The 16,993-nt window shown below is 40.1% G+C and overlaps 2 long non-coding RNA genes across 2 annotated transcripts; both read right to left on the reverse strand.

Annotated features, from left to right (window-relative positions):
- Nucleotides 1-470: 470 nt before the first annotated feature.
- On the reverse strand, nt 471-1,621 carry LOC130465001 (uncharacterized). The gene is made up of 5 exons (XR_008925300.1): nt 1,495-1,621; nt 1,048-1,184; nt 910-949; nt 693-806; nt 471-563 (listed from the first exon to the last, which is right to left on the reverse strand). It is a non-coding gene; the product is annotated as an uncharacterized lncRNA (long non-coding RNA).
- Nucleotides 1,622-1,850: 229 nt separating this feature from the next.
- On the reverse strand, nt 1,851-4,125 carry LOC110781070 (uncharacterized). The gene is made up of 4 exons (XR_008925299.1): nt 3,516-4,125; nt 2,639-2,817; nt 2,138-2,289; nt 1,851-1,986 (listed from the first exon to the last, which is right to left on the reverse strand). It is a non-coding gene; the product is annotated as an uncharacterized lncRNA (long non-coding RNA).
- Nucleotides 4,126-16,993: the final 12,868 nt, after the last annotated feature.

Raw genomic sequence — 16,993 nt, forward strand, 5'->3', positions numbered from 1 at the left:
CATAGTACATAGTAGATGACAAGTAACATGGGGGAGGGGAGAGAATGAGGGGAGGTAGACAGGAAACGGACTGGAAAAGGACACTAACTAAACACAGGTAGAAGAAGGAAGGCAACTCAGAAAGATGTTTGCCTGAAAGCCATAACTAAAAAAATACAAGAGGGCCAACAACTTGAAATCAGTTAGTCACAATACCATATAAAGTTACAATGGGATGCATCCAATCAGATGTATGTGTTTAACAGATATAATTCAAGGTTATACACCAGTAACATTTCTTACGGCTGATAAATATATTTTGTAATTTTTTTAATGTACGCCTGACAAATTAAAGGTCACCATAATAGTGAGTTTCAAAAAATTAATCTAAGTGAATGTCTTGTTCAGAGAGAAAAAATGCTCTAAAATATAGCATGAAGTCATCCATACCTTATCCAGCTGCCATCAGCTCCAAGAAGCTTATTAGGAGCACCCCAGGGTACTGATTCTGACTTGAAGGATGGCTTCGGCAAACATGGGACATGGCTCCAGTATAATATCAAAGTCTTGCTGAATCTGGCAAACTAGAAAATAAAGCCACATTGAACATTTGAACTACGAAATAAGTATGTATTTAAATCTATCAAGTTCATGAAGTAAAGCCCCCCTTAAAGTTTGAAAATAGAATTTTAATCATGGATCAGGTATCAGACCTCAGCTATCACAGTAACAATGCATTGAGGTAGTCCTTTAAGAGCTACAGATTCTGCCGTAGACATTGTTGTAGCCATCTCTTCACATGATGCAGTATTCTGCCGAACAGTGACCTGTAAATTGTAAGGAAATTTGAATCCTGCTTTCCACTTATCATTGTAATAGTATGAAAAATACTTTCAACATATATAGAGAATGTGCAGTCAGGGACTTTACCTGTTGAACTGTTTGCAATGTCAAGACCTTCTAGCTCTATCTGTTAACACAACAGCAAGATCATGCATGATTCAAGTTTCATGTATTGGAAGCTACAAAAAGGAGATATCAAGTTCGTAAATTAAAAGCTTTACTGACCTGCCAGTAACCACTATCAGTTACTGAGACATAAGTATGATCCCCTAGATGGTGTTTCAGGTCAATGGCGTCGAAAATAATTCACCTCCAACTTCTGTATTCTGTGGATCCTTATTAATCCACGGAGAGAATATTTCCTAAAACAAGGGTAGAACACACACTGAGTGATGCAGCATTAGTGTTGGAGTATATGCAACAATTCAACATGCCACATCAGCCCACAAGCCTGCAATTCCTAATCAAGCTAAGCAATCAAGGCAGAGCATGCACAACAGTTATGCAACAACTTCAATCAGAACCAGCCCGCTAAGTCAAAAGGCAAAGGGAGCTTTTCTATTAAAGTCCAAAACAGAAGTTACCAAAAAACAAAGCAACCAATCTGATTGCATCAAGGTCAAACACTTAAAATTATAGCAGTGTATACTAGAAGGAATCAGATCACCGTACCCATTGATATACTAGCTTCAGTCTGTACTCTATAGGATAATTAGGATCATCTCAAAAAGCTGACACCCTCGATATTATGTGACCAGTAACTCATCCAAGAATGGTGCAGAATTCTGCACTAGTCATAGCAACAAATGGATATGTGCCACAGATTTGACAATTGATAAGGGTTTATTTCACTTATAACAATATAGGTTCTATTCGATCAAACGACAACTATATTTACTACAGAATTACTCAACTATGATACTAGCAAATAGCAAGCACATATAGACAAAACGACTATAACAGTCAAAATATGACCGTAATTCAAATAGACAAAACGACAAGGAGGACGAAGGAGGAGTGACACATACTAATTTGTCAAGTACACGTAGCCTTTAGTGAGACGACACGGTGGATACGAGTCTGAAGAGTTTTGTGATTCGCGGTCGAGATGAGTCGATCTGTAGCCTTTAGTGAGACGACGACGGTGGAGATCAGTCCCAAAATCTATTAAAGAGGAGATACTCGGTGGTGAAATAAGAATGAAAGAAGAAGGTATAAGGGAGAATGGAGAAGGGAGAAGGATACAAGCACTCAAAAGAAAGGCAAGATCGAAGAAGACAACTGAAGGATAGGAAAGGAAAGGCAAGGGTTTTACCTTATTAGTTTGGCGGCGGCAAGATCCGAAGTACTGAGTGGCAAGTTGAAGCTACCAAGTAAGGCAGTGATAGCATCACACAATCATACATATGCATTCCATGAAACAAGGCAACAAAGTTACATGGTGTATCTATTTTCCTGATCCATAACCTGCAGTTTTGAGGACAATATTGCTTAAGCCAAACTTATAATGACAATTCAAAGTCGGTCAATTATAATATCTAAAGGGTCAGCTACAATTAAGTTAAGTTCAGTACTTCAGTTCAGTGTCAAAACCACAACCCTCCCTCTACAATAGGCATCTGTTACATTCATAGGGGAAAATTCAAGATAATTTTGTAGGATTTTTACGAATCTGTAGGATAAAATTTTAGGTTCTTGTGACGCAAAAGAAAATATATTCATCTTATGCTATACTGGAAATCAAGAAGAAATATATTTGGCCAACTACTTCTTTTCTTGAAGAAATCACGAAGAAATATCTTGAATTTTACATTACCTCTTCATAGAATGTCATTGCAGTCAGACGATACCCTACCAAGAGTAAGTATTCCTTCACAGCACAGTTAAGATCTTGTCTTTCGTTATCCTTCACAGATCCTAAGTTTGACAGCGTGGTGTCGTTCTTCTGTCTTCTTATATCAAGAGATGGGTCAAAAGAAACACTTCCATTTGTACCTGCAGAAAATGGTACAAAGCTCCGTAAATACTGGAAAGCATGAAAAAGAAAAAGGGACTCAATAGGATATCACATAGCTTCCCAGTTCTAATGCCAATACCCAAAGCGATTTGCTACCAATTTGATAATCTGAAGTCTCCACCTCATCAAAACTGCAGTTTTAGACAGCTTTGGCATGGACTACCAGCATGCAAAACCAGAGCCTTGATCAGGTTACTTCAAGTGGTGTCTACCTTATAATAGTGATTTTGATATGAAAGCAATGCAGGCACTTATAACAACACTTGCAAATGTATTAAAGTCATGCTAGAGTTCCAAAAGCAGAATAAATTTATAAGCAAAGTAACTGAACCAAAACAGAACAAAAGCAAACAGAACAGACAAAACCAAAACATAACCAAATTTATATGACAGGTTGTTTATATGCTTAACTGAAATTCACGAAATAGAACTGAACTATACAAAATTGGACTATACAAACAGAACACACATCAACCATTATGCATAACACCTAACTGCATACCAGCATATACATACCAACACACAAATCAACACCATAAAACAGCAGCATCCCCGTGTAACATATCACAAACTGGTACGACATGTAAACCCCACATTTGAAACATCAACAATCAAGTTTATCAACTAAAATTAAAAAGACGAAGATGAAATATGAAAATTTTAAAGTAGCCCTTACAATAGGTTTTGTCTGGATTTGCAGTTCACTTCGTTAGGTGGAAGAGCAAGCTGTTGTTCTTCTTTCAGCTCAGGCAAGAACTCATTTGGGTGGGATAGGTCATATCCCTTCACTTTCTTTTGTCGTCTTATTGCACTCTTTCTCTTATGGCAAAGAAATAATCAAATCCCAAGTGACCAAATGTGACAGTAATAAGTAAAAAAAACCTTGTAAAAAAGAAGTCGAAATATTCAGTTGCAAGTTTGTGTATAAGAAATTAACGGAACGAGAAGTTAACTTCGCAAGCTTTCCCATAAAATGTGGAAAATATATCAGCAAAAGAAAATAAGGTTACAAAATAACTAACCTCCCAGGTAAAGGGCTCAAGCCATATATTATTAGAGGTGTTAGTTCTAGTGCTTCCTCAAGTGGATACAACCAGAAACAAGATAATTTCAAATTTCCATGTGAAATGAAACTGTTCTACACTGTCCTGGAGGAATGTTGCATTTTATCTCATTCAATGTAATCATAACAGCCTACAGCCTGCTGGGGGTGTAGAGAAACAAAAAAAAAAGAGGGAATCATTGTTTATACAAACATCAGCCTGCTGAACATTATCATCAAAGCCCTGCAAAACAGAAATTAAAGTGAACAAATAGCTCATAAGTGAACAAATGAAATTTGGCAAGACACCATATGATATAAGCTCCACCAAATTAAAGTTGCTTAGAACAGATTCATACTAAGGTCAATCAAACATGCTAGTTGGTAGCAGAAAGCAACAGAGATCGGACTCAGAGTTCCATTTCAATTAAAGGATATGAGAATGTTACAAGCTCTCAACTTGTAGACATTATCAGGTTACATCAACACTCAACTGAGACTTGTCTTGCAATTAAGACTACAACAACCAAACCAAAGCCTTACTCCTAGAATAGATAACCGACAATCTATCTCCCATCTTTTCCCACTAACATATCAGTTTTACTCAATGCTGAAAATCTTACCGCTAACAAATCACCTTAGGGGAACAAATTTACCAGCGAAACAGTAAGTAATTAGTTATCACTCAATACATAATTCAAGCAGGGATTTCCAAACAAACCTAGAAAAATGCTGCACTCTTCTGGCCTACTCTTCAATTCATACCTCCAAGGCCTCAGCCCCTTCAATCTATATATATATATATATATATATATATATATATATATATATATATATATATATATATATATATATATATATATATATATATATATATATATATATATATATATATATATATATATATATATATATATATATATAATTTACACCCTCAATACTCAAAATAAAGAAGAATCAAGTATTAAAATAAGTGAGTGAATGCAATTTGGAATAAATTCGAGAAATTCGATTACTTCTGAAACAGGAATTTCATCGAACAGCTCATCAATTGAAATTCGATTACTTTTTCTACAATTGCTTCTCAATTCAACAATATTCACATCCATAATTCAAGACATTGGTTGGTTGTGATTACGGAATTTTGAGTTTTTGATTGTGAAATTAGGGATTTGAAATTGACAATTCAACAATTAAAGTAAAACTCACAAAATTAAGTAGAATTTCAGCAAGAAAAAATATGTCTTACTGTAATAAAACTTGTGTTTTTCTCAAATTTGTGAACTTCTTTCTTCGAAGCACCTCATCTAAACATAATATTTGCAAAATAAATTAGACATACGACATTACCTTACCTCAAATTCAAAGCAATTTTAAGGTTCTTCTAAGCCAAAATTTGAATTTGATAATTAGGGTTTACATTTTTGGTGGAGAGAGCAAGAGAGATTCGATAACTCATACACAATTCATGTTAATTGAGAGACTGAAACGAGGGGAATAGAGTAATTGAACCAAAAAAACGGCAAGGATGAGGAGGAGTCAGTGGAAGCATAATTTACCTTAAGTAAGAACGGCAGTGGTGGAGATGAGGTTGAAGGACAGACAGTGACGGTGGAGATGAATATGAGCTTCACTTTCTCGGTGAATTCGGTGGTGGAGATGAGGCGAAGGACAGACGGCGATGCTGGAGATGAGGTTGAAGGAAGAACAATGTGGTTTTGTGAAAGGACGAGAAGCAAAAGAAAGAAGCTAAACGCGGGTGAATAAGAGAAGTATGGGGACAACACTTTGCGACGTTAAACGTGATGACGCCGCAAACTAAAATGGTTTGAGGCGTCATAATTCAAGATAACGCTGCAAAGCAAGTTTTTTTCACCTAATTCATCTATTTTGTCATTTAGTTAGAGGCGTTCTAAAATTAACGCCGCTAAGTCATGGCAGCAAATCAATATTTTTCTACTAGTGAAGGTAAGCAAGGGCACGACATGGCCCAAACAAGGTAAGCATGACCCAAGAAAGGTAAGCAAGGGTACGACATGGCCCAAGCAAGGCAAGGCATGACCCAAGAAAGGTAAGCAAGGGCACGACATGGCCCAAGCAAGGCAAGGCATGACCAAGAAAGGTAAGCAAGGGCACGACATGGCCCAAACAAGGTAAGCATGACCCAAGAAAGGTAAGCAAGGGCACGACATGGCCCAAGCAAGGCAAGGCATGACCCAAGAAAGGTAAGCAAGGGCACGACATGGCCCAAGCAAGGCAAGGCATGACCCAAGATAGGTAAGCAAGGGCACGACATGGCCAAGCAAGGCAAGGCATGACCAAGAAAGGTAAGCAAGGGCACGACATGGCCCAAACAAGGTAAGCATGACCCAAGAAAGGTAAGCAAGGGCACGACATGGCCCAAGCAAGGCAAAGCATGACCCAAGAAAGGTAAGCATGACCCAAGCAAGGTAAGGCATGACCCAAGAAAGGTAAGCAAGGGCACGACATGGCCCAAGCAAGGTAAGCATGACCCAAGAAAGGTAAGCAAGGGCACGACATGGCCCAAGCAAGGCAAGGCATGACCCAAGAAAGGTAAGCAAGGGCACGACATGGCCCAAGCAAGGTAAGCATGACCTAAGAGAGGTAAGCAAGGGAACGACATGGCCCAAGCAAGGTAAGCATGACCCAAGAAAGGTAAGCAAGGGCACGACATGGCCCAAGCAAGGCAAGGCATGACCCAAGAAAGGTAAGCAAGGGCACGACATGCCCCATACAAGGTAAGAAAGACCCAAGAAAGGTAAGCAAGGGCAGGACATGGCCCAAGCAAGGCAAGGCATGACCCAAGAAAGGTAAGCAAGGGCACGACATGGCCCAAGCAAGGGAAGGCATGACCCAAGAAAGGTAAGCAAGGGCACGACATGGCCCAAGCAAGGTAAGCATGACCCAAGAAAGGTAAGCAAGGGCACGACATGGCCCAAGCAAGGCAAGGCATGACCCAAGAAAGGTAAGAAAGGGCACGACATGGCCCAAGCAAGGTAAGCATGACCCAAGAAAGGCAAGCAAGGGCACGACTTGGCCCAAGCAAGGGAATGCATGACCCAAGAAAGGTAAGCAAGGGCACGACATGTCCCAAGCAAGGCAAGGCATGACCCAAGAAAGGTAAGCAAGGGCACGACATGGCCCAAGCAAGGTAAGCATGACCCAAGAAAGGCAAGCAAGGGCACGACATGGCCAAAGCAAGGCAAGGCATGACCCAAGAAAGGTAAGCAAGGGCACGACATGGCCCAAGCAACGCAAGGCATGACCCAAGAAAGGTAAGCAAGGGCACGACATGGCCCAAGCAAGGGAAGCATGACCCAAGAAAGGTAAGCAAGGGCACGACATGGCCCAAGCAAGGCAAGGCATGACCCAAAAAGGTAAGCAAGGGCACGACATGGCCCAAGCAAGGTAAGCATTGTTAGGTTATGATACATATGATATTACATAAATCATGCGGAAACAACCATTAACCCATGATTACATATTTTTTACACATAATCATATAGCATAATTTAGATGCATACTCTTTGTTGCGTGCCCTCCCTAGCTGCGCCCGAACCGAACCAGAACAAGTCTTTAGGACTCCAAGTGTCGTCCCTTCGTAGATAGTCCACAGCACGTCCGGATCCGCCTTAAGATTGACCAACTAGAATCGCCCTTAAGGTACTAGAATTTTCGGCACTTTTGAGCAAGATGTATGGCTGAATTTTTCTCTCAAAAACTCACTTTGAATACTTTTAAACTCGTTATAAATTGTGAACCCAGGCCACATATTTATAGGGGTATGGAAAGGGAATTGGAATCCTATTCAGATACAAATTGATTAAACCTAGAATCCTACAAGAACTCTAATTTAATTAATTTATCAAATAGAATTAGGAATTTAATCATTAACCGAACTCTGCACGTTTTAGGAAACGTGCACGAACACAAACACTTACACACGCACACACGGCAGCCACGATGGGCCGCCCATGCGTGCGCACGAGCAGCAGCCCACGCAGCGAGGCCTGCGCGAGCTGCAAGCCCACGCAGCTCCCGCGCGTGCTGCGCGCGCTGTGCGCGCTGCCACGGCCTGCTGGGCCTGGCCTTGCGCTGGGCCTGGCGTGGCTGTTTGTGCGGCGCGCTTGGCTTGCTGGGCGATGGCCTGGCTTCGTGCTTGGCCCTCGTCCGGCAGGCCTCGTCCGATGCTTATTCGTACGATACGCTTCCGATTAAATTTCCGATTCCGGAATTCATTTCCGATACGAACAATATTTAACATTTCCGATTCCGGAATTAATTTCCGTTTCGAACAAATATTTAATATTTCCGTTTCCGGAATTATTTTCCGATTCCGGTAATATTTCCGATTCTGACAATATTTCCGTTTCCGGCAATATTTCCGATTCTGGTAATATTTCCATTTCCGATAATATTTTCCGATACGTACCATGTTTCCGTTTCCGGCAACATCTACGACTTGGATAATATTTATATTTCCGATACGATCCATATTTCCGTTTCCGGTAATATCATCGTTTCCGGAGTATTCATTTCTTGCCTGTGACGATCTCAGCTCCCACTGAAACCAAGATCCGTCGATTCCGAATATCCATAGATAGAGTATTTAATGCCATTAAATACTTGATCCGTTTACGTACTATTTGTGTGACCCTACGGGTTCGGGTCAAGAGTAAGATGTGGATTAATATCATTAATTCCACTTGAACTGAAGCGGCCTCTAGCTAGGCATTCAGCTCACTTGATCTCACTGAATTATTAACTTGTTAATTAATACTGAACCGCATTTATTAGACTTAACATAGAATGCAACTGATCAAATAAACAGATAATCAGAGTTCAACTGATCAAATAAACAGATAATCATAGCCTATGATTCATCCGAGCACGGCCATGCATTTCACAGTTTCTAGCTCTCCGAGTGGCCTTGTACAACTTTTAAGCATCTCATCCCGATTTATGGGAGGACAATCCCAATCTTGCGATCTTGAGATTAGACTTCGTTTGATAGGTGATTACCTGAGCGTTGCCTTTATAGCCTCCTTTTACGGTGCGACGGTTGGTCAACGTCAAAGCAACCAGTTCTCAAACAAGTAATCTCAAATCTCTCAGGTATTGAGGATTTAGTGTCTAATAATTTAATGAAATTTACTTATGACAGACTTTCATCTCTTACAGTAAAGTTTCATAGGTCTTGTCCGATACTAGTCTTCCCAAAGTAAGTATCTATGCAAATGATTATGACATTGCCATGTCCACATAGTTCAAGAAACAGAACTACTAGTCATCTTGCATTCTAATCGTCTAACGTTTTCTATGCGTCCAATTTTATAGAAAACTCCGATTAGGGACCATTTTCAACCTTTGACATTCAAGTTCACTTGATAGACATTTCTTAGTCACAGGACTGGTCCTGACAGTCTATCTTGAATATATCGTCAAATTGAAGGGACTCATCATTTAATAAACCACAAATTAAATGGAAAAATGAATTCCTTTCATTTATTGTGAATGATTAACCAATAATGTTTTACAAAGATTTAAACTCTAAAACTTTAAAACATTAAACAGAGACATCAAAGCCATTCTCCAATATGCTTGATTCCCATAGCTGCAGTGTGCGAGTTGTGCTTCGCTTGCGGCAGAGGTTTAGTTAATGGATCTGATATGTTGTCATCAGTTCCAATTTTGCTTATCTCGACTTCTTTTCTTTCAACGAACTCTCGTAGAAGGTGAAATCTACGAAGTACATGCTTGACTCTCTGGTGGTGTCTAGGCTCTTTTGCCTGTGCAATAGCTCCGTTATTATCACAATACAGGGCTATTGGTCCTTTAATGGAGGGGACTACACCAAGTTCACCTATGAACTTCCTTAGCCATATAGCTTCCTTTGCTGCTTCATGTGCAGCAATGTACTCCGCTTCAGTTGTAGAATCCGCAATGGTGCTTTGCTTAGCACTTTTCCAGCTTACTGCTCCTCCGTTGAGGCAGAAGACAAACCCAGACTGTGATCTAAAATCATCTTTGTCGGTTTGGAAACTTGCGTCCGTATAGCCTTTAACAATTAATTCATCATCTCCACCATAGACCAGGAAGTCATCTTTGTGCCTTTTCAGGTACTTCAGAATGTTCTTGGCAGCAGTCCAATGCGCCTCTCCTGGGTCTGACTGGTATCTGCTCGTAGCACTGAGTGCGTACGCAACATCCGGGCGTGTACATATCATAGCATACATTATTGAACCAATCAATGATGCATATGGAATCCCATTCATTCGTCTACGCTCATCAAGTGTTTTTGGGCACTGAGTCTTGCTTAGAGTCATTCCATGAGACATGGGTAGGTAGCCTCGCTTGGAGTCCGCCATCTTGAACCTATCAAGCACCTTATTGATATAAGTGCTTTGACTAAGTCCAATCATCTTTTTAGATCTATCTCTGTAAATCTTGATGCCCAATATGTACTGTGCTTCTCCTAGATCCTTCATCGAAAAACATTTCCCAAGCCAAATCTTGACAGAGTTCAACATAGGAATGTCATTTCCGATAAGCAATATGTCGTCGACATATAATACTAGGAAAGCAATTTTGCTCCCACTGACCTTCTTGTATACACAAGATTCGTCTGCGTTCTTGATGAAACCAAAGTCACTGACTGCTTCATCAAAACGTATATTCCAGCTCCTGGATGCCTGCTTCAATCCGTAGATTGACTTCTTTAGCTTGCATACCTTTTTAGCATTCTTTGGATCCTCAAAACCTTCAGGCTGTGTCATAAACACAGTTTCTGTTAAAACGCCGTTTAAGAAAGCAGTTTTGACATCCATCTGCCATATTTCGTAATCGTAATATGCAGCGATTGCTAACATTATCCGAATAGACTTTAGCATTGCAACTGGCGAAAAGGTTTCATCGTAATCCACACCGTGGACTTGCCTGTAACCTTTTGCAACCAATCTAGCTTTGAAAACTTCAAGTTTCCCATCCTTGTCCTTTTTCAGTTTGAAAACCCATTTGCTTCCAATGGCTTGGTAGCCATCTGGCAAATCGACCAAATCCCATACTTGGTTTTCAGACATGGAGTCTAATTCAGATTGCATGGCTTCTTGCCACTGCTTGGAGCTAGGGCCCGTCATAGCTTGTTTGTAAGTCGCAGGTTCATCACTTTCAAGTAATAGAACGTCATAGCTCTCGTTCGTCAAAATACCTAAGTACCTTTCCGGTTGAGATCTATATCTTTGCGATCTACGCGGGGTAACATTTCTAGGTTGACCATGATTCTCACTAGATTCTTCTAAAGATCTCTGAGTTTCATCCTGAATGTCATCTTGAGCATTCTCTAGAGTTTGTTGTTCGACTCGAATTTCTTCGAGGTCTACTTTTCTCCCACTTGTCATTTTGGAAATGTGATCCTTCTCCAAAAAGACACCATCTCGAGCAACAAACACTTTGTTCTCAGATGTATTGTAGAAGTAATACCCCTTTGTTTCCTTTGGATAGCCCACAAGGATACATTTGTCAGATTTTGGATGAAGTTTGTCTGAAATTAATCGTTTGACGTATACTTCACATCCCCAAATCTTAAGAAAATACACATTTGGAGGCTTTCCAAACCATAATTCGTATGGAGTCTTTTCGACAGCTTTAGACGGAGCTCTATTTATAGTGAGTGCAGCTGTATTTAGTGCATGTCCCCAAAATTCTAATGGAAGTTCGGCCTGACCCATCATTGACCTGACCATGTCTAGCAAGGTTCTGTTCCTCCGTTCCGACACACCGTTCCATTGTGGTGTTCCAGGAGGAGTCAATTCTGATAGAATTCCACATTCTTTCAGATGGTCATCAAATTCATAGCTCAGATATTCACCGCCTCTATCAGACCGCAGTGCTTTAATCTTCTTGCCTAATTGATTCTCTACTTCACTCTGAAATTCCTTGAATTTGTCAAAGGATTCAGACTTATGCTTCATTAGGTAGACATAACCATACCTACTGAAGTCATCACTGAAAGTGATAAAGTAGCTGAAACCACCTCTAGCATTTGTACTCATTGGTCCACATACATCTGTATGGATTAAACCCAATAGTTCATTTGCTCTTTCTCCAACTTTAGAGAAAGGTTGCTTTGTCATTTTGCCAAGTAAACATGATTCGCATTTACCATAATCCTCTAAGTCAAATGGTTCTAGAATTCCTTCCTTTTGAAGTCTTTCTAAGCGTTTCAAGTTTATATGGCCTAATCGACAATGCCACAGATAGGTGAGATCTGAATCATTCTTTTTGGCCTTTTTGGTATTTATGTTATATACTTGTTTGTCGTGATCTAATAAATAAAGTCCATTGACTAATCTAGTAGATCCATAAAACATCTCTTTAAAATAAAACGAACAACTATTGTCTTTTATTAAAAAAAGAAAATCCCTTAGCATCTAAGCAAGAAACTGAAATGATGTTTTTAGTAAGACTTGGAACATGGAAACATTCTTCCAGTTCCAAAACTAGCCCGGAGGGCAACGACAAATAGTAAGTTCCTACAGCTAATGCAGCAATCCGTGCTCCATTTCCCACTCGTAGGTCGACTTCACCCTTGCTTAACTTTCTACTTCTTCTTAGTCCCTGTGGATTGGAACATAAGTGTGAGCCACAACCTGTATCTAATACCCAAGAAGTTGAATTAGCAAGTATACAGTCTATAACGAAAATACCTGAAGATGGAACGACTGTTCCGTTCTTCTGATCTTCCTTTAGCTTCAAGCAATCTCTTTTCCAATGCCCCTTCTTCTTGCAGTAGAAGCATTCGGATTCAGAAGTGGGTTGACTGACCTTCCTCTTTGCAGATTTGGCGCCAGTTTGCTTAGTTGGGCTGGCCTTGTTGCCACCTTTCTTAGCATTCCTCTTCTTTCCAGATTTCTTGAACTTGCCCCCACGCACCATAAGCACATCCTGCTTATCACTTTTGAGCGTCTTTTCAGCGGTCTTCAGCATACCGTGAAGCTCAGTGAGCGTTTTGTCCAGACTATTCATACTGTAGTTCAGTTTGAACTGATCATACCCGCTATGAAGAGAATGGAGGATGGTGTCTATAGCCATTTCCTGAGAAAATTGCTGATCCAGCCGACTCATATTCTCAATGAGTCCAATCATTTTGAGAACATGTGGACTTACGGGCTCGCCTTTCTTAAGTTTGGTCTCAAGAATTTGCCTATGAGTCTCGAATCTTTCGACTCGAGCCAGATCTTGGAACATGTTCTTCAACTCACTGATGATTGTGAAAGCATCTGAGTTGATGAACGTTTTCTGCAGATCCGCACTCATGGTGGCGAGCATTAGACATTTCACATCCTTGTTGGCATCAATCCAACGATTGAGGGCTGCCTGAGTGACCCCGTCGCCTGCAGCTTCGGGCATCGCCTCATCTAGGACATACTCCTTTTCTTCCTGCATAAGAACTATTTGCAAGTTCCTTTGCCAGTCAAGGAAGTTTTTCCCGTTCAACTTCTCCTTTTCGAGAATTGATCAATGTTGAATGAATTGTTGTTTGCCATATTAAAAACTACAATTGAAAAGAATAAACAAATAAATAACCATTCACAGTTTCTCTTAATAAACTTAAATTCTAGCATACATGCATAATTCAATGTTAATTAAGCATTTTATTCAAATTATGTGTTCCGGCAGGTGTGAATAAAATGATTCCAAGATCCTAAAATCATTGAAGAACTAAGCACAGTTTGTCGACTTAATCCTAGAACATCTTAGGTAAGCAAAAGCCTTTTGCTAATAGTCTAGAAACTATTCTTGGTTGATAGGTACGTCTAAGAACTTATTAGGTAAACCTATCGAATTTGCCACGACATAAAAGGACTCCTTACTTATATCGTTGAGTTTCACCAAAACTAACATGTACTCACAATTATTTGTGTACCTTGCCCCTTTAGGACCAATAAGTAACACCTCGCTGAGCGAAAACTATTACTAGATTGATGTAAAGGATATCCAAGCAAGTGTATATTTTGGCATGGCACCTTTTAACTCAATTTTTAAGTTTGGAACTTAAAGCTCTTACTATGTTGGTTAGATTTTAAGTGAACTAAAATCCTTAATCATGCAACATAATCAAGCTTTTGATCTCATGCATTTTAAGACATATTTAAAAGCAATAAATAACTTAAAACATGCATAAGATATTTGTGATCTAGTATGGCCCGACTTCATCTTGAAGCTTTAACTTCAAAGTCCGTCTTGAAAATCTCCGTGGGAGGCACCATTTTCTTCAAATAGGATAAGCTATAACTAATTACAACTATTTGATGGTACGCAGACCATATTTGAATTGAAAAATAACTTTGGTACTTCAGACCAATTACATTCAAATTAATGGTACGCAGACCATATTTTCTATCCTATTTGGGCCATACTAGTCACTTCATAACCTGCAAAACAGTACATATACAATATATACCATTCACCCATTCATTATCATGAATGGCCCACATAGCTGGTTAGTAAAACACATTATGCATCACGTAAACATTTGCAGCAATTAATCAAGGGCACCAATAATCTACCAATTATTCAGTCCTTATTAATTCTAATCAAGTTGTTTTAACCTTAAGGATTTGTAGACCTAATCAAGAGTTTATGACTAAAAAGCGCTCCCACTTAAACCAATAAATTCATATGCTTTACTAATTTTAAACATAAAAATGTATTTCTAGTCTAACCGGAAACATACAAATTTAATTAAAATTTAAAGCTCATATAAATTTATAATTGAATCCAAAAAGTTTAATTTAATTTCAGTCGTATTTAAATTAATTCGTGATTTTAATTTTAGTAAAATAATTAGAATAAATAACATTTATTATAATTACAATATTCAAAATTAAAATCCAAGAAAATAATTTAAATTATTAATTTTAAAATTAATTAAAATTACGTGAACTGAAATTTTCAAATTAAACATTCAAAACGATCTAATCGTAACGCAAACACCCTACGCATTGCACGCCCATGGGCCGCTCGCACACAGCCATCGCTGGCCATGTGCGCGCAGCCCATGCGCTCGTCGCATAGCTGCTGCATTCCCATCGCAAGCCATCGCACGCTGCGCGCGCGCCAGCGCTCGTCGCACGCGAGCCATCGCTTGCAGTGCGCGCGAGCCATCGCTCGCTGTGCGCGCGACATCGCTCGCTGGGCGCGCGACATCGCTCGTTGTGCGTGCGAGCCATCGCACGCTGGGCGCGCGACATCGCTCGCTGGGCGCGCGACATCGCTCGCTGGGCGCAGCGCTCGGGGCACGCGAGCTTGCGCTCGCTGCGCACGAGGCTGCGCGCTCTTGCGCGAGGCAGTGCGCGTTGTGGCGCAGCTCGCTTGCTGCCCACACGCGACTGCCTTGGCTCGCCCTTCGCCCATGCCCATTCGTCCATTGCTCGTGGCCCACGACACAAGGCAGGGCTGCTGCCTTGTGCACGTGCACCATGCCTTGCTCATTGCATTCGTGCCGCACGGGCGACGAGCTCCCTTGCTCGTCGTCGCATGCCCGCACTATACAACACCCCTTAAGGGTAACACGAAGCGTCCATTGCTTTGTGCGTGCAAGTTATATGAACGAATCGCAGAAAAAATTTAAAATTTATAAATTAATGACAAATTAATAAATATTATTAATTTCATAATTTTAGGGCGAAAAATCGAAAATTTATTATTCAATTGATTTCCGATTTACATGGATTCAAGTCTAGGTCATAAAAATTTAAAATTTATCATAAATTTACAATTTTTATGGTGGTTTTTAATCATAGGTTTCTAATTAAATTATAATTAATTATGAAAATCAAATTAATTCTAAATTATTCTAATTTTCAACAAATTAATCATAATTACAAATTAGATTGCATAATTAACAAGGCTAGGCATTCAAACTTGTTAAACATATACAGTAGGTCAATCAAAAATTCAAGATTTATCAACAAGAATCGCAAATCTTTAGGGTTCGAATTTGAGAATTCTGGGTTCGGCAGAAAAATACTTTTTTTGTCAAAATTTTAGAATGCCTTTTACATGCGAAATTGACACAAAAATCACTCGATTTGGATGAGTAGCGAAGAAACTGCCGAAAAACTGCGTACGTATAATTAAATAAACGCAATTTGCAATTAATTAACAATTACGAAAATTATTCACCCCTTTTAATTCTTGCAAATTTGTAATATTTAACCATGTTCATGCAATTTAGATTATGAAAATAAAAAGGGGCTCGTGATACCACTGTTAGGTTATGATACATATGATATTACATAAATCATGCGGAAACAACCATTAACCCAGGATTACATATTATTTACACATAATCATATAGCATAATTTAGATGCATACTCTTTGTTGCGTGCCCTCCCTAGCTGCGCCCGAACCGAACCAGAACAAGTCTTTAGGACTCCAAGTGTCGTCCCTCCGTAGATAGTCCACAGCACGTCCGGATCCGCCTTAAGATTGACCAACTAGAATCGCCCTTAAGGTACTAGAATTTTCGGCACTTTTGAGCAAGATGTGTGGCTGAATTTTTCTCTCAAAAACTCACTTTGAATACTTTTAAACTCGTTATAAATTGTGAACCCAGGCCACATATTTATAGGGGTATGGAAAGAGAATTGGAATCCTATTCAGATACAAATTGATTAAACCTAGAATCCTACAAGAACTCTAATTTAATTAATTTATCAAATAGAATTAGGAATTTAATCATTAACCGAACTCTGCACGTTTTAGGAAACGTGCACGAACACAAACACTTACACACGCACACACGGCAGCCACGATGGGCCGCCCATGCGTGCGCACGAGCAGCAGCCCACGCAGCGAGGCCTGCGCGAGCTGCAAGCCCACGCAGCTCCCGCGCGTGCTGCGCGCGCTGTGCGCGCTGCCACGGCCTGCTGGGCCTGGCCTTGCGCTGGGCCTGGCGTGGCTGTTTGTGCGGCGCGCTTGGCTTGCTGGGCGATGGCCTGGCTTCGTGCTGGGCCCTCGTCCGGCAGGCCTCGTCCGATGCTTATTCGTACGATACGCTTCCGATTAAATTTCCGATTCCGGAATT

The sequence above is a fragment of the Spinacia oleracea genome, unplaced genomic scaffold (assembly GCF_020520425.1).
Source record: "Spinacia oleracea cultivar Varoflay unplaced genomic scaffold, BTI_SOV_V1 SOVchr0_032, whole genome shotgun sequence".
In the NCBI taxonomy this organism is placed as follows: domain Eukaryota; kingdom Viridiplantae; phylum Streptophyta; class Magnoliopsida; order Caryophyllales; family Amaranthaceae; genus Spinacia; species Spinacia oleracea.